This window comes from Cupressus sempervirens, chromosome 2, assembly GCF_028749045.1.
Source record: "Cupressus sempervirens isolate cs-2001-9-10 chromosome 2, ASM2874904v1, whole genome shotgun sequence".
NCBI lineage: Eukaryota > Viridiplantae > Streptophyta > Pinopsida > Cupressales > Cupressaceae > Cupressus > Cupressus sempervirens.
The window spans coordinates 264,379,889-264,404,673 of NC_143119.1; positions in this window are offsets into that span (position 1 = coordinate 264,379,889).

Consider the following 24,785-nt stretch of genomic DNA (forward strand, 5'->3'; position numbering starts at 1 on the left):
TGATAAAAGGTTGCCCAGGGAACTCAAGAAAGACACTTAAGGACAAACAATAGAGTAAAATTGAGTTTAGAACCTCCACACCAGGGAGTATCAAATCCATAATTTGAGGCATGAACACTTGAACACACTATTGAAAGACAAAGTCAACATCTAACCATCTAACAAGCAATAAGAATCAAAGGTATAAAAGGAACATTGCAGTAGTTGAAATAGCATTGCAATGTACAAAACAACCAAACTATGTACATAGTTCCTCCCAACCCTCAATGGTGTCATAAGACCATCAGGGGCCCTAGCCATTACCTACACATAACATCCCAAGCCACTGATCAAATCATCAATACTATCATGATAGGAACATCACTACTAAAACATGCTAATAACAAAAGCATCAAGAAATCTAACATGCTAGTAGTAAAGCATAAGATATACCTACAAGTACATAACATCACCTATCATGTGCTAATCATCATAATAAAGAATGTGTCAAAACTAAGATCGTCTAATCATGATAAACAACACCTCAATGAAAGCATAAATCACAAGAAAGTATACTCTATAAATCAAAGTAACAAGTGAACATATCCAGCAACGATCGCACTAGGCTACAAGACCATCTCTGTACATTGGTCCCTAGCAGTGGTGTAGGTAGCTACGCCTCCCAACTATGTGGCACTTGTAGGTCCACACTATCATATTGATGGAGATAATGAACCAACCACAACCACATGCAAAATAATATCCATGGCTAACACTCATGCCAAACAGTATGATGACTAAACCCAAGACATAAATAATGCATAAACTATAGGTCCTAGTTAGACATCTCGGAGGGCTTCTATGAAAAGATTGACATCATGGAGAAACACTTGGTATCAACAAGCCTAATCTTAGATTTATTTTCCTCAAACTTAAATGGGTGCTCACACATTGTGTCCTCAAACATAATTGGGCACTCACACATTTTATTATCTTAAGTTTTATAATTGGGTGCTCACACATTTTATTATCTTAAGTTTTATAATTGGGCGCTCACACATTTTATTATCTTAAGTTTTATTTTCTTTAGTTATCACTTATATAAAGCTCACTCTACCAACCCATGGCATCATGATCACTAGGCTACAAGATACAAGCCCCCTCCATATGCTACCCTAGCCTACCCATTCTCATCCAATGATGAGTTCATGTAGGCATGCAAATTCCCAATCCAACCCCAATTATCATAATTCCAAAAATACCACAGAAGATTAGAGTTCACAAGTCATTTGATAATGTATGTACATGTATTCATGGGTGGCACACTACCATCAAGAAGATCGTAACAAAAGGATTGGGTGAGAACATAAGGCAAAAAGTGCCTCAATTGAAAATAGAATCAAGAGGACAGATGCAACATGCATCCCAATGCAAAAAAAGATGCAAAATTGGTTTAACTAATATCCAAATAGATCATCTAGGTCCACAAATCATATTGTGCTGAGAAAACCTACAAAAATAGGGCGGCATGCAAAATAAGGTAAAACCCCAAATTTTGAAAAAAAAATTGAAATTAAAACCCATTTGGCCTTTGGGTGAAAAAACTCTAAAAATCCAAAAATAAATGAAATCAAATACTACATGCAAAAATGGCTAGTATAACAACTCAAAAACACAAACGCCCATTTCAAAAATAAGGAAACATTCATACCTGTCCAATCAGGCAGAACCAGCAAATAGAAACAGAGGGGAACACTAGTTCTCAACCTCCTAATATATTGTTACAAGAAACAAAAGCTGAAATGGAGCAAAAACATCAAAACAAGAAAGCCCTACCTGATAAAAAAATGGGATGGAACAGTAACTTTCCCAATAAAATAAATCACCCACCAGATCTATTGAAAATGATGGCAAAGTGTAAACTCCTCTAGTCAAATCGAATAAGACCAACCTCACATGGATCCCATGCTCACAGCTCCCAAAATGAACAAAACAAGAATCCTTCAGAAGAGGATTCCCAAATTTTCTCTCAAAATTCTATTTCTAAAATGTGTGAAGTAAATAATGAATTCACTTTTCCAATACTTATTCACTTTTCAAGTGAATAGTCAATTTTGGAAATTAGCCCACTAGAGTAGCTAAACTCTGGATCGACCCAAATGAAAATAGGTTATTATCCATAATGGAAATTCACCTAAGGCAAAGCTAGGAGAAATTAAATCCAAAAAGATTAAAAACCCAAAATCAAAGAAAATCACTTAACACTTTCGTGAGAGAGCGAACCTCTAAATGCACAGACACATAATCACATAATGAAGATGAGTTCGGATTTACTAATCACCAAAAGGTTTAGATTAAAAAAATTTAAAATATAGATACGTTGACCATACAAGGATGACATTGATAAAATATGAACAACTGGATCACTAACTCCATCTGCCATTGCCAAGGATATAATTCATGCACACTAAAATACACGATCAAGTGCAATTGCATATAATATCATAGCTGAAGCAACATGTATTGAAATACCTATTTAATCCATTTACATCACTCACATTTATGGAAAGCATAAAAATATAAGAATGAATTAAATCACCATAGCATATAATCCATCACATAACATAACCAACAAATATGTCCACATAAACCATATAACTAGATATCATCATATATCTACTGTCATCTCAAAATAACATAGCAATATAGCATCTATGGCACCAAATCAAAGTATAACATCCGACCCTCAGGTCATCACAAAGTATATATAATCAGAGTATCAAGTATCTCTCGAATCAAAATAAGGTACATGCTACAAACTCAAGAGGCACTACATGGAGGGGTGAATCAGTAACAAATAAAACTTTAATCTTTATTTACCAATTAATCCTTCATGTTTATTCTAATATAATTCCATGCATAAGAAACTAAAAGTTTTAAAACATTCATAACACTTTGACACACAATATGGTGACCCAAAAACCTTCCAAATAGAAAGTAAAACTAGGGAGGGGATGATACATGCAAGCTTTAGTACAATAGTACAATGTTGGACTATTAAGGCTTACAATGATCACTTTTGATGATTTTCCCTACTAGGAGCAATAAGGACTTCTAGGTCCACCTTGAAAAAGGATTTACAAACATACAATGAAGTATGCACTCAATAAAGAGATTTACAAAAGATTGAACTAAGTCTACCTTGTGAAAGGATTTAACTAATCCACCTGTTAAGATGAAACAGTGGTTGATCTTTGATCTACAACTTGGTTTTCTGAATGAGATTCCTTTGAGTGTAATAATCACCTTACTATGATATATAATTCCTTACTGCTCCTTATACTACTGTAGCCTTTTACCTCACACTTTAGCTCTTCAAATTCATATCATACTCATGTCATACATACATACATACATACATACATACATACATACATACATACATACATACATACATATATATATATATATATGGATGTGATAAAATGCATTACATATATACCAATCCAAATTACAATTTAACAAAGTTGACTATAATACAAGTTTAGACAAAATACACAATGTCGACTCAATTGTAGGAACTTAGGTTCTGAAGATTAACTCTATGAGGTTCTGATACTCAACATCCATTTTCAATGCTTGACATCATCATGTGCTCAGTAGATGTAGAAACTCAATCCATACTAATCATTTCCAAGTAGTCTAAACTTGGTTTGCAGTAGTGACTTGATGGATACTATGATACTTGGCATATAAATTGAATCACTTGATTCACAGTACATAGCTCAGTCAATGCTATCACTATGAGCTCAGTATAAACTGAATCACTTGGTTAATAGTTAGTTGCTTGGTCAACCCTAGATTCACATCATTGAAACTGTAAACTCAGTAAGCATTGCACAACTCAATTTTCACTAAGAAACTTGAAAAACACTAAGAAGCTCAGTTTACACTACTAATCACCATCATGGTAGAAACTGGTCATCACAAATTGAATATTGTTCCTTGAACTCAACAAAAACCATAGAACTTGATCAATCCTGAATGCTTAGTTAACACTATTAAATGTACAATAATCTCAGTAGATACTTACTATCTAAATAAGTGTGCATCGCTAATAAAAAACTTGATTGTAATGTCAACAATCACTCCCTTTGGTAGTAGTGACAAAAATACTAATTTTTTTTGGTATATATGTAATGCATTTTAACTATATGACTTGGCTATATGGATCTTTCCTTCTAGCTGACTCAAACTAATGTGAGATGTTTTCTTTAGAATCCTAGTTCCAATTCTCCTTGTGTGACATCAAGTAGAAATGATCAAGTCACCCAATTCTTGAGTGACATGTTCATTATTGATCGAACTTGCATTCTCAAAAGATTTTGAAATCCATTGTTGTCTCATCTACTTTCTGATATTATCAGCCTTGGCTTTCTTTTCATCTTCAACTCTTCTAGTATTCATATAATTCTTGGAAAGATGACCAAGTTCTGTACAAATAAAGCATCTTTTGGTGGTGTCTCTTCTCCTCATGTGATGTTTAACAAAATTCATTCCAATGTGTCCATATTCTCCATAGTAATGACATCTACACCAAGTGTTATAGTCCAACCAAATATAGCTTTTACAATCTATTCTGCTATATTCGATATCTTAGTTTTTCACTTTGAAGATTTGTGCCCATGCTTCTACATTTGTGACATTTTCCTTCAAATTTAGGTTTCTCTTTACATTCATTAGCTCTATGACCACACTAATTACAATTGTAGCATTTTCCATTGAATTTATCTTTCCCATTGCTACAACATTTGTTTGATGTATGACCTATCTTACCACAGTGACTGCAAGTAGGTCTTTGATTCTTTTGAGCTCCTTGCTTGGATGATTCGCCTTCCTCTGTATATCCAATGCCTACTTTTCATTTCTATCTATATTGGATCCACTCATTTAGTTGATCCATGACTACTTAAGATTTCATCATCCTCTCATTGGTTTTTCTTTATGTTTTTAGATCATTTTGTAATCTTTCATTCTCTATCCTTAGATTCATGATTTCTTCATTTGCATTGGTAAGACGATCAATGAAATCTACTTGCTAAAGTGATAGGTGCTAAATTTCATTGTTATTTCCTTCTATCTCTTCTTTTTTCTTGCTTTTCTCTTCCATAACTTTACACAATCTTAATGATCAAATTTCTTGTTCTCTTTTCAACTTTCTTACTTCTTCTTGAAGTGTACCATTATTTTCTAATAGTTCTTTGATTGCCTCATTAGCTTCATCTGAATTTCTTTTTTAATGGATGTCTTCAATTATTTCCTCAATGTAGAGTTGGTCATTCATCTGGATTGCAATATCTTTTCTTCTCTTCAAGGATTGAGAGAGTTTTTGTTTTGCCTTCTTGAGTTGCCCAATACCTAATTCTAAATCTAGCTTTTCATTGTCAATAGCCTTATCAAGTCTGAACACCTCTATAGCCTCTTGATCTTTGCTTAAGTTATTAATTTTTCTCTGAGAACCACAAAGCTTTGTTGAACTTTTCTCTAAGAACCACAAAGCTCTGATACCAATTATTAGAACTATATATTATAGGCTAAGTTACTAAAAGGGGAGGGCAGAATTAGTAACTAATAAAACTTTAATCTTTATTTACTAATTAATCCTTTATGTGAATTATGATATAATTTTGTGCATAAGAAATTGAAAGCATTAAAAATTTCATATAACTTTGACACACAATATGGTGACCTAGAAACCTTCCAAATAGAAATTAAAACTAGGGTGGGGATGATACCCACACACTTTAGTACTTTAGTATAAAGTTGGCCTATTAAGGCTTATAATGATCACTTGTGATGATATGCCCTATTAGTAGCAATAAGGACTGCTAGGTCCACCTTCTAAAAAGATTTACAAACATACAATGAAGTATGCACTCAGTAGAGATATTTACAAAATATTGCTAAGTTTACCTTGTGAAAGGATTTAACTGATCCACCTATTAGGATGAAACATTGGTTGATCTCTGCTCTACAACTTGGTTTGTTGAATGAGATTCCTTTGACTGTGATGATCACCTTGCTATGATAGATAAATTTTTGCTACTCCTTATACTATTGTAGTCTTTTACTTTACACTTCTACTCTTCAAATTTGCATCATACTCATGTCATATATATATAGCATCAGCATGCACTTGGTAGACATAGAAGCTTATTCCATACTAATCACTTCCAAGTAGTTTGAACTCAGTCTACATTGGTGACTTAGTGAATACTATGAAACTTAGCATATAAACTAAATCACTTGATTCACATTGCATAGCTCAGTCAATGCTATCACTATGAGCTTGGTATAAACTAGATCACTTGGTTAACATTGAGTAGCTTAGTCAACACTAGATTCAAATCACTAAATCTGTGAACTTGGTAAGCACTACACAACTCAATTTGCACTGAGAAACTTGATAAATACTAAGAAGAGCACTTTACACTACTGATCACCATTATGGTAGAAACTACTTAGCGCAAACTAAATATTGTTCCTTGAAATTGGTAGCAATTGTAGAAGTTGGTAAAGCCTGAAATGCTTGGTTAACGCTGTTAACTATATAATAAGCTTGGCAAATACTTACTATCTAAATAACTATGTGTCACTAATAACAAACTTGACTACAATGTCAACAATCTCCCCCTTTGGTATTAGTGAAAAACACACTTATCAATCAAAACTGAATTCCCAAAAATTTAACAAAATCTTTATTCTTCATTCTATGTCTTCAACTTTGTAAAGTATTCTATTTTTGAATTTTTTAAAAATTTCTTTTGTAAGAGATGTTTCTCAGAATATCTCTACATATATAATGTGATAATATATGTACATATATAATCTGATAATGTCTGTACATATACAATATGATAATGATCCCCCATACATATATACAATGTACTTTATATCTTCTCACGTCTTCTTCTCTTTATGCATAATACCTTATATACATCATCTCCTCCTTTAAATATGCTATATATATCTTCTCCCCCTTTTTGACATAAATTCCAAAGGTGTATTCTATATACTATATAGTAATACCAAAATGTGACAAGAAATTAGAATGTACCTTTAGAATCAGTGTCATTGTCTTGACCCAATTTTATTGCAACACCTTGCATGTATGCAATGCAATCTGAACTTCTACTAATAGTTATATCATATGATCAACAATAGAGAAATTTTTTTCATGGATGAGGGTTTTAGCATGTGCAATATGTTTATGTAATGCATCCATGTTCAAGAGAATCATGTCTTGTATGTCTACCAGTGTGGCTCTTATCTTGGCTTCTTCTCTTAGCAATTATACCTACATATCAATTAGAAATCATATTTTTGTATAGTGGGTAGAGCTATGACTTTGGCCAAGTTGCAACTGATGTGCACTTGCCTTTAGATCTTCATCAATTTTTGAAAACTAATCTTTAATTTCCTTAGTGAAATTGGAATATTCACAAAGTTTACCAGATAAAGAAGTTACATTGATGAAAGATGTCTCCAATGAGCCTAGAATAGTAGACAAGTCTACTTGATGAATTGCAATATTTTGTGCTATTGGCTCCAAAACTTTATTCTCAAATTTCTTCTCAACTCTCTGCAACAATTTCTCCTGTCCATTCAAATCTTCATTAAATTTTTGGACTACTTCTACTAACTAAACCAAAATTGGTTGAGAAGTGTCAACCTCTATGCTGAATGCCTCTGCAAGAATGTTCTTAGCATCTTCAAGAACTTGAAATTATTTATTCATTTCTTCTCTAAGCTTTGGTTGCTTAGCTTTCTTCTATAGAAGTTCTCTAGTGATGAGCATTTGATCAAGATTAAGATTGGACATATCCCAATTTGGGATGACTATCTCCTCATCAAGATTAGTTTTGTCTTCCTTATCTTTGCCTTTGCTCAAAACTTTTGTACTCTATTAATGCTTGGTCTCAACTATCCTTGTACTTATTAATTACATGCTTGAAATAGAAACAAAAGTAGAAATAGTAGGACTGGAAAAAAAAAATAGATACTACACTTATTGAAGAAATACTTTATGTGACCAAAACTAATGGAGAAGGAAGTACTATCTACTGTCAATGAAGTACTAAGCTGAATAGTTGGAAATATTGATTGAGTGCTTGAACTTGCAATGCTTAACACAACCAATTTTGTAGTATCTTTCTCAAAGCTTGATTTCTTCTATGCTTCACTTGGAGAATGAGGAAGTGAGGCCATGAAAATTGCTACAATCTTCTTAGGGTTGGTCTTCTTGATGTTTTGAACCTCAGGTAGATCTCCAATGGTAGCTTCCTATTCTTGATCTTCTTCCTCATCATCTATATTGTCATTATTTTTTTCCTCTTCATCATTATTTCCTTCTTTTTCCTTGTCATCATCATCATCCTTGTCATTGACATTAAAAAAAAATCACTCTTCTTATGACGATTATAGATATTCTTCCATTTATTGGTAGCATTCTTCACTACGTGTTCAATGTCATTGATTAATATTAGACAAGTGTTAAACTTCAAGGTAAGTTTCTCTTCATTCTTCTTGATGGACTTATTAAATTCTTTATCACTCAAGCTTAGCATGAGTTTCCTTAGGGTTTTCTCCATCAATTCACTTGGAATCTGTTGAGCAAGGTGGTCTAGAGAATATTTCTATTTGCCCATCTTAGACATAACCATATCTTCAATTTTTTTTTTCTCTTCTATAGTTTTTATCTCATACCTTAGTGATTTTAAATTTTCCTTACTATCTCCAATATCAATTTCCTTCAACTTTTCTTGGAATAAGGGTGGTGGCCTTTTGAAGGTCACATCTCCTCCTTGTTTCTTCCTAGATGCCCTCCTTGTTAACACTACAATAGATTTTTTTGTAGTTTTGGTTATAATAACCTTACCTTTCCTCTTTACTACCTCTTCTTCTTCTTCTAACTTCTCTTCATCTTTTGCATCATCTTCCTCAATGTCATCTCCTTTACCTTCAGTCAACAGAAGAGTGGAGCTAGTTTTTAATTTTGTAATCTTCTCCTTCCCTTTATTGACTACTTAAGGGAGTTTTATCTCAAGTTCTATTCATGATTTTGCTTCATCATAAGTGCCAAAGTATGCTACTTTTGGGTTAATAGGTTCATTTAAAAATTCTTCAATAATGTCCTTAGTTTCATCAATATTAACCTCATATCCTAAAGGCTTGACCCATACAATTCTCAATCTTACTGCTTGTATATATAGTTTATCACTATCAACCATGAAAAAAATATCATCTTTGAAGTCTTCAACAAGTTTTTTAGGGATTCTAAATCTATTATTCATGTTGTCTTTAAATGCATCAAAATAGTTATCCATTATACTAACATAGTTTTCTCCTATTTTAGCTATATACTCATTAATTTGATAGAGAACAGGTACATCTTTCCTCCACATAATTGTACCTTTTGATGGGAAAAACTTTTGTACATAGAAAAATATACAAGTTAAGAGTGAAAAATACTTAGAAGGATTGTTCTTTGAATTTCTTATGCTTTCCATATTTTTGTTGAACTGATTTAACATCAACTTAGCTAGGTCAAATGACATGTTGTTCTTGATCACTTTGAGCGTGAGATCAACAACTTCACATGATACATTGTTTAAACAACTCGAGCTATATATCTTGTGAGTGATCACATGTATACCAAAGTTCAATTCCATATCCATGACATAACTGATCTTCATTCCCCTTCCATCCCACTCGACAAGGGTTTTCTTCTCTAGCTTTACCTGACTTAGGGTTTTGGTGGATTTGGCCTTCGCCAACATTGGAAGCCCTGTGATCTAATGTATAATTTTCTTCATTATAAAAATAGGTTGCTACAACCAAAATTATCCATTATGCACATGAATGAGAATAAATCTCATTCACTTAATCTAAAAATCTCATGGCATGTGTGGAATGTGAGTCAAACCCTTCATTTCAAGGTATTGATGCTCTAGTTTTAACACACCATTCACACACAATTCCTTCAAAGATTCATCCATTTTTAGAGTTACTATGTCTTGTATAAAATATCAAAAATGTGTGTGGATATCATTAATAAATAGTACCTTGGACAGAATTTGTGATTGTGCTCCAGTTGGATCTAGGGTTTTTGCAACTGTTAGACTAAGCTTCAAATCTAGTGCTTTCCATTCCACACATCAAACTAACATTTCAGATCCTTTCTTTTTTTTTCTACTCATGGATTCCATCACTTGGTAGGGTTTACAAAGATATGAAAATCTTCAATAGTAATTTGCGTGGAGCACTCAGGTGCACTAAAATCACTCTGTACAGATAGCTCTTAAAAATTTACGATAACAAGTTACTTGGATTTTGCCCTTTTTATCAAATTTTTCCTTTCAATCTCCATAAATTCCTGGTATGACTACTTTACTAATGACAAATTGTCTTCCACTTGGCCTAAATTGAATGCTTAGTAGGAACCTTCATGACTTAGTTTCCACACAATAACGAGTTACTCCTAACCTTACTTATAGGGTCTACAACTTGACCTTGCTTGATAAGGACTAGCATTTTTTGTGAATGCTAGGTGATCCCTTTTCATCTTGAATTTTTATATGGATATTTCCTCCTAACTAAATGGAATATGTGAGATGTTTTCTTTAGAATCCTAGTTCTAGTTCTCCTTGTATGAGATCAAGTAGAAATGCTTGAGTCACCCAATTCTTGAGTGACATGTTCATCATTGCTCAAACTTTTATTCTCAGAAGATTTTGGAATCCATTGCTATGTCATCTACTTTGTGATGTTATCAACCTTGGCTTTCTTTTCATCTTTAACTCTTCTAGTATTCATATAGTTCTTAGCAAGATGACCAATTTTTGTGTAGATAAAACATCTTCTGGTGGCATCTCTTGTCCTCATGTGATGTTTAACACAATTCATTCCAATGTGTCCATATTCTCCATAGTAATGAAATCTACACCAAGTGTTATAGTCCCAAACAACTATAGCTTTTACAATCCATTCTACTAGATTCAATATCTTAGTTTTGCACTCTGAAGATTTGTGCCCATGCTTCTTACATTTTTGACATTTGCTTTCAAATTTAGGTTTCTCTTTGCATTCATTAGCTCTATGACTATGCTAATTATAATTGTAGTATTTTCCATTGAATTTAGCTTTCCCATTGCTCCAAAATTTGTTTGGTTTATGACCTATCTTACCACAGTGACTACAAGTAGGTCTTTGATTCTTCTAAGCTCTTTGCTTGGATGATTCACCTTCCTCTGTATATGCAGTTCCTACTTTTTCTTTCTATCTATATTGGATCTACTCATTTAGTCGATCTATTGGTGAATCTCTCAATTTTTTAATATTAAATATTATTTATAATGATGATTATTTTGGAATCATAAGTTTTTTGTACAAAATATTAGTGAATCTCAATAACAATAGGAAGTTCATTAATCACCATGAAATATTACAAACCAAAATTAATTTTTTTTTACCTCATAGAATATTAGGAGGATTATTAAACTATGTTATAAATCAATAGGGAAAACTACATATTGGTAATATATCCCTAAAATAACTAATAACTATGATAATTATTCATGAATTATTTTTAATTTCTCCAATAAAATATAATATTCAAGTGAATCGAATCTAATCATGTATCAAATATTTTGGTGAATCTTTGAGTTTAATTTTTTAATAAAATATATTATTGAGCGATTTTAAACATTTTTAGAACTAATTTTTATAAAAATGTGGCAATTTTGGTTGCCTTAAATCTTAAATTATTAGCCAAATTACTAACCAAAATTTTCTAAAATTATCCAATTGGTGAATATTAGCCACCAAAAAATACCTTGGTTAAGTCTACCTTGTGAAAGGATTTAACTAATCCACCAATTAGAATGAAATAATGGCTGATCTCTGATCTACAACTTGGTTTGTTGAATGATATTCGTTTGAGTGTAATGATCACCTTGTTGTGATAGATAAATCTTTGCTACTCCTTATACTTTGTAGCCTTTTATTTCCCACTTTTTCTCTTCAAATTTGCATCATACTCATCTCATATATATATGGATTTGATAAAATGCATTACATATATACCAATCCAAATTACAATTTAATAAAGTCGGCTACAATACAAGTTCATAGAAAATACACAAAGTTGGCCCAACTGTAGGAACTCAAGTTTTGAAAACTAACTTGATGAGTTTCTTCTACTTGGCATCCATTGTCAATCCTCAACATCACCATGCACTTAGTAGATGTATAAGCTCGGTCCATACTAATCACTTCCAAGTACTCTGAACTCGGTCTACACTAGTGACTCAGTCAATACTGTGAAACTCAACATATAAACTATATCACTTTATTCACACTACATAGCTCAGTCAATGCTATCACTATGAGCTTTGTATAAACTAAACCACTTAGTTAACACTGAGTGGCTTGGTCAACATCGGATTCACATCACTAAAATTGCAAACTTGGTAAGCACTACACAACTCAGTTTGCATTGAGAAACTTGGTAAACACTAAGAAGCTCTGTTTACACTGCTGATGACCATCATGGTAAAAACTACTTAGCACAAACTGAATACTATTTCTTGAACTTGGTAGCAATTGTAGAATTTAGTAAAGCTTGAAATGTTTGGTTGACACTGTTAACTATACAATAAGCTTGGTAGATACTGACTATCTAAATAAGTGTGTGTCACTAATAACAAACTTGACTACAATGTTAACAATCATATATGCTTTATAAAACTCATAAGAGGTTGTGAATGAGGGATTTTTCCTTTTCCATACCCTAATGATCTAGAGATTCAAATATAATTCTTTAAGATAAAGTGCATAAAATGAAGAAGGTGATCTACATTAGAGAATCTATGGAACTAACTAGATTACATGAGTAAATTTTATTTGATATTGGAAATATTCACATCTTTATCTTGAATGACCTTCTTTAGGTTACAAATGTCCTTTTCATACATAGTTTTTTGATCTACCATTTCCTTATAATATTCCATACTTGTAGTAAAGGTAGTGAGATAAAGAGGTGATCTAACAATATATTCTATTTCTTCCTCTTCCTTATTAACCTTATTCTCAAATTAATCACCCTCATCTTGATTGATCAATTTTCATCCTTTACCTTAAATTATTTTAAGATTCTTTATTAATTAGAATATTAATAGAACCCTTTGTAGTTGTTTTTTCAGGTGGTTGTTATATCACTAAATGTTCTACTATATCATTGAGTTTCTTTTTTGGTGGCACATCATTCATTTAATTATCTATTCTCTATCCACCTTCTACCATATATTCCCTAGTATCCATGTGCACTTATTGTCTCAAAACTAACTCATCTCAAGGAGTTTCTCCTTGCACATGCTCTATAATTTCTTCTTCTAGCTACATTTTAGGTACCTCCAGTGGAATCCCTTCTATGTATTGTAACACTTGTGTTGTTGGGTACAATTGATTAATTGTGTGTTATCTTTGATGTTACACAAATTTCATAATCATCATCAATTAGTATATGTTGAGCTCACTTGGGCAGTGGAGATAGTTCTTAGTGTCTATCGAGCATTCTTATGTTTTCCTAATTCAAAAGGAAGTGACTACTAAGTTCACTTGGGCATTGAAGGAAAAGTTGTAGAAACTGAGTGTTAACCAAGCTTACTCAAGTAATGGAGGAAAGTTGGAATGAACCAATGCTAACCAAGCTCACTTGGTTTCCAAAGAATTTTTGTAAGTTTTCAGTGTTAACCAAGCTTCTGTTGGTTAGCAAAAGAAATTGTTTCATAGTTAGTTTCTATCAAGTAGGGTCAGCTAGTAAAATATTTTCTTATTTTTTTTTATTAAGCTTAATTGACTGATCTATTGATTCCAACTAACTAAGGTGATGAATATCGATTATTGTAAGTTACATTTTAGCCATCTTAACAAAGTGGAAGGTATAAGTACAAGGTCAAGTTATAATTTCAAGTGTGTGAGCAAGAGAGTGTGCAAAGTGTGATGATGTAATTGAAGATTTATTGATGAGAAAAGGAAGTGAATTTGAAGGATAAGTAGAATATCCTTGTGGTGCAACAGAGCCATATTTTATCAGCAAGGATCAAGTACAAGCTAGAACAAAGATCTGAAATTAGAAAATTAGTTGTAGTCAAATAACATCAGCTCATTGTTACTCTCTAACCATTGTAGTAGTGATCTAAATCTCCTAATAGAGTTGGCTTAACAACTATTTGTACACTCGAAAGTGTCCCACTCTAAACCCTTCTATCCAAATGATTCCATGAGTTTGGAATGCTTGGATGCTAGCTTAGAGCTCCCTATCCACGAAGTGCAAGATAGTGTATTTCAAGTTCAAGGGCTCTCAGATGAGCCTTATAGATACTCTTCTTGCTAGTAAACCATGCAATGGGAGGTTCCAAAGACAAGATGCAAGAATGCAAATGTCCCAAGGAGTTCCTCAAGAATGTAATGCAAATGAAAATTAAGCTAGAATGAGATGCAAAGTGGAGCTATGCTAAAACATGTATGAGAGTGTTACAATACCATTATTAAGCTATGTGAGATTAAGCTACATGTAAAAATGAAAGCTAAGCTAAGCTAGAATGCCATGATGCCATGGATGAGAGAATGTAGACAAGAAATAGAAGTTCTCCACAAAGCTCCAAAGAAACCTGTTAGAAAATCTGCAGCATAACAATATTCAAAATGAGGATTGGATTGAGGGGGAAAGCTCTCTCCCTTTTAAAGATGTATGGACGGTAGAGATCAAGATGAAGATGGTGGATGATCAACGGTGGAACTCAAAAAGAGGAGTGATCCATGTGCACACACAAGTCAACCAATAGAATATAAGTTGACTTGTCATATAAGACAAAAGTCACAAAGCCTTTTCTTTTAATTGTACAATAGAAAAAGGACTTTATGTGTGCACTTTAAGTGGGTTAGAAGAATGGGGTCTTTTATTTAATTAAAAGGAGACATGTTCTTTTAATCAAATAATGAACTTAGGATAGCATAGTCAAACTATAGGTTATAATCAAATAAATTGATTATTAGCAATTTGGTCTAGGTAAATGATTAAATTAATTTAGCCAAAATGTTGAAAAGGGGGCTAATAGTCTAGATGACCATTTTTAGGTGATTACACTATTTACAAATCCTCTAACAAGGTGGAAATTCTATTGAATTATTCGCAAGACCTCTAACAAGACCACTCCTAAGTGGGTGATTAAATCCTTTAACAAGGTCACACTAATACTATGTTTTGTAACTTTTACTAGCATTGGCTCCTAGTAGGGCTCACTTCAGAAGAGTGAAAATTAGTAACTAATTACTATTGGTGGTTTTTTCCCAAATTGGGTTTACACATTAAATCCTAGTATCAAATGTGTTCACGCTATTTCCTTTATGTGTTTGCAACTAAGTTAAAGTAACTGTAATCATAGATAAGTTCTAGTGATTTATATGTTAATCTTTTATCAAGCTAATCTAGTTATTACCAAGTTATAGCATTTTGTGTGTTTACCAAGCTTTAGTAGTATTTAGTTGTCTGTTTACATTTTGTACTGACATCTAAGGTATCTAAGATTTATGTTAGTAGTATCTAATTCACCTCTCCCCTCTCAAGAAAAGGTTTCAAGGACCTAAGCTAAAGATCAAGATTTCTTACAAAAGAGATATTTTTAAGCTAAACAAAGACAATTTTTCACCAGGGCAAGAACTTATGAGATTACATCTAACTACCATTAGTGATTCAAGTTGCAAGTATCTTGATGCTAAATATAAGACTCCCACTGGAACATTATTAGTTGAAGACATTGTTGAAAAGAAGAATCCTAATATAATGATGATTGATATTGCATTCACTCTCAGTTATGTTGAATTTGATGAAGTAAAAGATTGTAAAATTTCTTTTGAATGTCGAACAAACTGAAAGATATCTATGGAGGAGATCACAATGTAATAAGAGCCAAAGTAGAAAGCCTTAGAGGACAATTTGATCAAATGAAAATAAGATCAGATGAAAACATTGAAAAATATGTGGAAAGGATCAAGGCCATTGTAAGTGTAATTAAAGCATTTGGAGGAGACATCAAGGAGAAAACTATTCTAAGTAAAGTGCTCATAACTCTTCTTCCCATTTATGCAATTAAAGTATCTGCTATTCAAGAAATGAGATGTGATCCAAATAATCAAATAGGTTTGGATGCTCTAGTTGGAAGATTAATAGCTTTTGAGTTAGACAATTATGATAGCTATGTTTCTAGTTCAAAGAATACTAAATCTATGTTTAAATCTAAGCTTTCACATTAAAAAAGGGTAAAAAGTCAAAATCTAGTCAATCAGGAAGTGAAGAAGATGGATCATTAGAAGAAAGTTTAGATAGTGATCTTGAAGTTGTTGAAGCCCTACTTGAAAAGAAGTATTCCAAAGGAAGAGGGAAGTACAAAGGTAAAGTTCCTTTGATCTGATTTTCCTATGAAAAAATTGGTCATATTGCTGCTAGGTGTCCAAACAAGGAAATTAAGGATGAGAAGAAAAGTAATAAGCATAAAGAAAAGAAGTACTCCAAGAACTACAAGAGCTTCAAGGAAAAAGGCAAGAAATCTTGTTTCATAGCTAAAGGTTTTGATAACAGTGAAGATGAAATGGTATATATTTTTGTGAAAGATGAATTTGATGATGAAGGAAATAAGATGGCACTTATATCTCATGTTAGGAAAAATGATATATGGATTATTGACAGTGGCTATACAAATCATATGATTGGTGATAAAACAAAATTTGAGCATATGAAATATTATGATGGAGGTGGTGTAAGGTTTGGATACAATGAACCTTGTAACATAAAAGGAAAAAGATGTATCTTGTTAACTAAAGAACTTGTGTGTGATAATGCTTATTAGGTAGAAGGACTAAAGCATAATGTGCTAAGGGTGGCACAACTGAATAACATTGTTTTGAAGGTAGAATTCATTAATGAATAGGCCAAACTATTGGATGGGAAAGGACATTTGGTTGGTTCTGGAAAGAAAACAAAAGGTAATCTATTTTATCTTGATCTTAGTGATTGTTCATGTTTTATTGCTCAAGTAGAGGAAAGTTGGTTATGGCACAAAATGATATGTCACACAAATTTTGATAATCTAGTTAAGATAAACAAATATAAAAGAGTAAGAGGTATTCCTAGCTTGAAGAAGCTTGACATGGGTCTATGCAAGAATTGCAAATTGGTAAAATGGGAAAGACAAGCTTCAAAAGCAAAGACTATCAGTTAGAAGAAGTCTTGGGAATTGTTTATACAAACTTATGTGGAACTATTGGAAAAGAGAGTTATAGTGGAGAAAAGTTTTTCATTCTCTTTATGGATGACTACTCGAGAATGATGACAATTATGTACCTAAAAGAAAAATAAAAATCTTTTCAAAAATTCTAGTGGTATCTAGCAAGAGTAGAAAAAGAAACTAGAAAGAAGTTGAAATGCCTAATATTAGACAAAGGTGGTGAATTTATCTTCCATGAATTCAACAATTTTTTCATTGAAAGAGGAATCAAAAGACGAGTATCTGCCCCTGGTACACCACAATAGAATGGTATACTAGAAAGAAGAAATAGATCTATCATGGATTGTGCAAGAACCTTAATGATTGAAAAGAATGTTGCTCTCAAATATTGGAAGGAAGCTATCAACACTATAGTTCATACCTTGAATAGTGTTTAGTTGAACAAAGATTCAATCAAGACACCTTATCAACTATGGTACAGTTACAAACTTAATGTAAGTTACTCAAAAATATTTTGTAGCAAATGTTACATACTAAAAGAATCTAGAAAAGGAAAATTTGATGTCAAACGTGATGAAGGCATATTTCTATGATATTCCTAAAAAAATAAAGCATAAAGATGTTTGAATTTACTTACTCACAAAATTATAGAAAGTGCGCATGTCAGAATTGAGGAATATGCAAAAAAGAGTGAAGAAGAAAGAAACAAGGAACCTAATGACTATAGAAGATTCATTTACTATGAACTTGATACTCTGCCAAATCTATTTGAAAAATAAGAAACTTCAACTCTCAAGTCCCCAAAAACTCCAATAGTTACTGAGTTGTAGGTAGTGCAACTTGAGCTACAAAGACTTGAGTCGCAATCAGAGTCTACTGAGCTAGTTCAAACTGAGCCTAATGGACCCAAGTTAGAGACAAAAGGACCTGAACTTAAAACTTAAAATCAAGAACATGGTGGAACTCATTCAAAGACCAAGAAGCCTGTGTTAGCAAGATATGTTAAAAGACATCATGCACCTGATCAGATCATTGGAGACAAATTAGATGGAATAATGACAAGAAGAAAATTAAAAGGTGCATGTTTACTTGCTAAATTTGAACCTAGAACTGTTAAAGATGCTCTAAAAAATGAAATTTGGATTGAAGCAATGAACGAAGAGATAGAATAGATAGAAAAGAACAAAAATTTGACTCTTGTTCCTAGACCCAAGGATAAAAATGAAATTGGTACAAAATGGGTATTTAGAAATAAGTTGAATGAAGATGGAAAGATATCAAGAAATAAAGAAAGATTGGTATGCAAAGGTTATTCTCAAAAAGAAGGTATTGACTATGGTGAGACTTTTGCTCCTTTAGCAAGACTTGAAGGTGTTAGAACTTTACTAGCATATGCAACACATAGAGGATTTAAAGTATATCAAATGGGTGTTAAATTGCATTCTTGAATGGAATTCTCAATGAAGTAGTTTACATTAAGAAACTAGAAGGTTTTGTAGATCCTAGCAAAGGAGACATGATTTTCAAACTTCACAAAGCATTATATGGTCTTAAGCAAGCTCTTAGAGCTTGGTATGAAAGATTCCATAATTTCTCGGTACAGATTGGTTTTCAAAGAATTAAAAATAATAGTAGTCTGTATATCAAGGAAGGACTAGATATAAAGATTGTGTTAGCAACAATATTTGTTGATGATACTCTATTTACAAGAAATGATGATTTATGCAAAGCATTCTCAGAAAAAATGAGTAAAGAATTTGAGATGTCCATATTTGGTGAAGTAAAATACTTTGTTGGATTGCAAATACAGTAGAAGAAGAATGGACATGAGCCTTCCAAAAATGATGATTCCAAAGAAGTAGATAAGACCACTTACAGATCAATGATTTGAAAATTGCAATATGTGGTACACACAAGGCCTAATATTGCTCTAGTAGTTGGAATAGTGGCAAGATTCTCTACAAATCCCAAGGAAAATCACATGATGGAAATCAAGAGAATCATGAGGTATCTTAAAGGTACTAAAGACTATGGTTTATGGTACAAACTTGGAGGCAATTTAGAATTGAAAGTATTTATTGATGTTGATTGGGTAGGAAGTCTTGATGATAAAAAAAGCACTAGTGGTGGAGCATTCTTTCCTGGTAATAGACTAGTATCTTGGACAAATGAGAAAAAAAATTATACATCTCAACCTACAATAGAGGAAAAATATGTAGTAGCAATAGTCAATTTCTCTAACATTGTTTGGTTCAAACAACTATTGGAAGGAACAAAGGTAGGGATCAAAGATCCAATTGTCTTATATCGTGATAACACCAGTGCAATCAACATATTAAAGAATCTAGTAATGCATTCAAAAATAAAGTATATTGCTATTAAATATCAATTCTTAAGAGAGTTGGTGCAAGATAAAGAAGTTAGATTGGAATATGTGAATACAAAAGAGTAGATTGTAGACATATTCACTAAGCTAATACCTAAGGATGCATTTCTATATCAAAGAAGTAAGCTAGGGGTCATTCTCCTACCTAAAATTCACTAAATGAATTTTAGTGAATGTCTCAACTAGAACCTATTGAAAATAAATCAATTGGTGCAAAATTGGCAAGGGCATATTGTAGATAAATTAGTACTTAAGGTACATTGGTATTTATAGAGTTATTGTCTTTGGCATGTGTTGTTAAAGAGCAAGAAGTTTATTGTCATATCTCTAAGAAATTTTTGGTACCAGAATAAAGTTAGAAACCAAAGAGGGAGAAGCCTTCTAAAAGATTAAGTATGCTGAAAGAGGGAAGATGTGTTGAATGAACTTGGTAATAGCTATTATAGATAGAATTTAGTAAAAGGAAGAGCTCATACTAATAGAGGGAGTTCTCAAATCTAAAATCCAAAATTTTATTGTGCTATGACATGTTGTGTTGCCATCAATGCCAAAGAGGGAGATTTTGGATACAAGTGATTTATTGTGTGTTATCTTTGATGTTACACAAATTTCATAATAATCATCAATAAGTACATGCCAAGCTCATTAGGGTAGTGAAGACAATTCTCAAAGTCTATCGTGCATTCCTATGTTTTCCTAGCTTAGAAGGCAGTGTCTACTGAGTTCACTCAGGCATTCAAGGAAAAGTTGCAAAAAGTGACTGTTAACCAAGCTCACTCGGGTAAGAAAGGAAAGCTAGATGGAACCAATGCTAACCAAGCTCACTCAGTTGCCAAAGTATTTTCATAAGTTTGTAGAGTTAACCAAGATTTTTTTGATTAACAAAGGAAATCATTTTGAAGTTAGTTTCTACCAACAAGGATCACCTAATGAAGGATTTTCTTATTTTATTGTATTAAGCTTAATTGAATATCTATTCATTCCAACTGACTAACATGATGAACATTGATTATTATATCTTGTATTTGAGCTAACTTGACAAAGTGGAAGGTATAAGTATAAGGTAAAGTTGTGATTTCAAGTGTGTGAGCAAGAGAGTGTGCAAATTGTGATGATATAACTAAAGATCTATTGATGAGAAAAGGAAGCAAATTTGAAAGATAAGCCGAATATCCTTATGGTGCAACAGATCCATATTTGATCAGGAAGGATCAAGTACATGCCAGACAAAAGATTTGTAATCAAAAAATTAGTTGCATTCAAATCAAGTCATCTCATTGTTGCTCTCTAACCATTGTAGCAGTGATATAAATCTACTAACAGAGTTGGCTTAATAGCTATTTACAAATCCTCTAACAAGGTGAAAATTCTATTGATTTTTTTTCAAGAACTCTAACTAGGCCACTCATAACAAAGTGATTGAATCCTTTAGTAGTGTCACACCTAATAGTGTGTTTTGTAACCTTTAACAAGGTTAGCTCCTAATAGGGCTCACTATAGAAGAGTGAAAATTAGTAACTAGTTACTATTGGTGGTTTTTCCCAAATTGGGTTTTCATGTTAAATCTTGGTGTCAAATGTGTTCCTTCTATTTTCTTTATGTGTTCACAACCAAGTTAAAGTAATGGTAATCACTGATAACTTCTAATGGTTTATATGTTAAACTTTTACTAAGCTAATCCAATTATTACCAAGTTACAACATTCAGTGTGTTTATTGAGCTTTAGTAATATTCAGTTATATGTTTGCATTTTGTTAAGGGATCTAGGATTTATTTTAGTAGTAACTGATTTACCCCTCCCCTCTCAGTTACTCCTCTTATATTTCCAACAATTGGTATCAAAGCTTTTGGTGCTTGTAGAAAAGGTTTCAGGGACCTAATCTAAAGATCAAGATGTCTTACATAAGAGAGATTCCCAAGATGAACATAGATAATTTTGAAGCATGGTAAGGACTGATGAGATAACATCTAGCTATCATCAGTAATTCAAGTTGCTAGTGTCTTGATGTTGAATATAAGACTCCCACTAGAACATTATCAGCTAAAGGAATTGCTGAAAAGAAGAATCATAATATCATGAATATTGATATTGCATCTGCTCATAGTTATGTTGAATTTGATGAAGTAAAAGATTCCAAAACTATTTTTGAAATATGGAACAAAGTAAAAGATGTCTATAAAGGAGATGACAATGTAAGAAGAGCCAAAGTAGAAAGCCTTAGAGGAAAATTTGATCAAATGAAAATGAGAGAAGATTAAAACATTGAAAAATACATGGAAAGGATCAAGGTTAGTGTAAGTGCAATCAAGGAATCTGGAGGAGACATTAAGGGGGAAATTGTTTTAAGTAAAGTGCTCAGAACTCTTCTTCCCATTTATGAAATTAGATTATCTACTATTCCAGAAATGAGATGTGATCTAAATAATAAAATAAGTTTGGATGCCCTAGTTGGAAGATTAATAACTTTTGAGTTAGACAATTATGATAACTATGTTCCTACTTCAAAGAATATTGAATCTATGTTTAAAGCTAAGCTTTCACTCAAAGAAAGGGGTAAAAAGTCAAAATCTAGTCAATTAGAAAGTGAAGAAGATGGATCATCAGAAGAAAGTTCAGACAGTGATCTTGAAGTTGTTAAAACCCTGCTTGCAAGGAAGTATTCCAAAAGAAGAGGGAAGTACAAAGGTAAAGTTCCTCTAATCCACTTTTCCTATGAAGAAATTGGTCACATTGCTGCTAGGTGTCAAAACAAGGAAATTAAGGATGAGAAGAAAAGCAATAAGCATAAACACAAGAAGGACTCCAAGAAATACAAGAGCTTCAAGGAAAAAGGAAAGAAATCTTGTTTCATAGCTAAAGATTCTGATAACAGTGAAGATGAAATTCTATATATTGCAATGAAAAATGAATTTGCTGATGAAGGAGATAAGATGGCACTTATCTCTCATGTTAGCAAAAAATGATATATGGATTATTGACAATGGCTACTCACATCATATGATTGGTGATAAAACAAAATTTGAGCATATGAAATATTATGATGGAGGTAGTGTAAGATTTGGAAACAATGAACCTTGTAACTTAAAAGGAAAAGGATGTATCTTGTTGACTAAAGAACTTGTGTGTGATAATGCTTATTGGGTTAAAGGAATAAAGCATAATCTACTAAGTGTGAGACAACTAAATAACATTGGATTGAAGGTAGAATACATGAATGGATAGGCCAAAATGTTGGATGGGAAAGGAAATTTGGTTGGTTTTGGAAAACAAATAAAAGGTAATCTATTTTATTTTGATCTCAGTGATTGTTCACATTTTACTACTCATATAGAGGAAAGTTGGTTATGGCACAAAATGCTATGTCATGTGATTTTTGATAATCTATTTAAGATAAGAAAACATAAAAGAGTAAGAGGTATTCTTAGTTTGAAGATGCCTGACATGGGTCTATGCAAGAATTGCCAAGTTGGTAAGATGGGAAAGACAAGCTTCAAAAGAAAAGACTATTAGTCAAAAGAATTCTTGGAAATTGTTCATACAAACTTATGTCGACCTAGTGGAATAGAGAGTTATAGTGGAGAAAAAAAATTTCATTCTCTTTGTGGATGACTACTCCAAGATGATGATAGTAATGTACCTAAAAAAAAAATTAGAAGCCTTTCAAAAATTCAAGTGGTATCTGGCAAGAGTAGAAAAAGAAACTAGAAAGAAGTTGAAATGCCCAAGATCACGTAGAGGTGGTGAACTCATCTCCCAAGAATTCAACAATTTTAGCATTGAAAGAGTAATCAAAGATAAGTATCTACCCCAAGTACACCACAGTAGAATGGTATAGCAAAAAGAAGAAATAGATCTATCATGGATTGTGCAAGAACACTGATGATTGAAAAGAATGTTGCTCTCAAATATTGGAAGGAAGCTATCAACATTGTAGTTCATGCCTTGAATAGAATTTAGTTGAAGAAAGATTCAAACAAGACACCTTATCAACTATGGTATGGTTACAAACCTAATGTAAGTTTCTTAAAAGTATTTGGTAGAAAATGTTACATACTAAAAGAATCTATAAAAGGAAAATTTGATGTAAAAAGTTATGAAGGCATATTTCTAGGATACTCCTACAGAAGTAAAGCATACAAATGTTTGAATTTATCTACTCCCAAAATTATAGAAAGTGCTTCTATTAGAATTGATGAATATGCAAAAGAGAGTGAAGAAGAAAGCAACAAGGAACCTAAAGACTAAAGAAGATTCATTTACTATGAACCTAATCCTCTACAAAATCTATCTAAAAGAAAAGAAGTTTCAACATCTGAGTCCCTAGAAACTACAATAGTTACAGAGTTGTAGGCAATGCAACCCAAGCTGCAAGGACCTGAGTCACAATCAAAGGCTACTGAGCTAGTTCAAACTAAGCTTGATGGACCTGAGTCATAGACAGAAGGACCTATACTTGAAACTAAAAATCAAAAAGATGGTGAACTCATTCAAAGAACAAGGAGCCTATGTTAGCAAGATATGTCAAAAGACATCATGCACCTGATCAGATCATTGGAGACAAATCAGATGGAATAATAACAAGAAAAAAATTAAAAGGTACATGTTTACTTGTTGAATTTGAACCTAGAAGTGTTAAAGATGCTTTGCAAAATGAAAGTTGGATCGAAGCAATGAATGAGGATATAAAATAGATGGAAAAGAACAAAACTTGGACTGTTGTTCCTAGACCCAAGGATAAAAATGTAATTGGTACAAAATGGGTATTTAGAAATAAGGTGAATGAAGATGGAAAGGTATCAAGAAACAAACCAAGATTGGTATGCAAAGACTATTCTAAAGAAGAAGGTATTGACTATCGTGAGACTTTTGCTCATGTATCAAGACTTGAAGGTGTTAGAACTTTACTAGTATATGAAACACATAGAGGATTTAAAATATATCAAATGGATGTTAAATCTAAATTCTTGGATGGAATTCTTGATGAAGAAGTTTACATTGAGAAACTAGAAGATATTTTTGATCTTACAAAGGAGACATGGTTTGCAAACTACACAAAGCATTATATGGTCTTAAG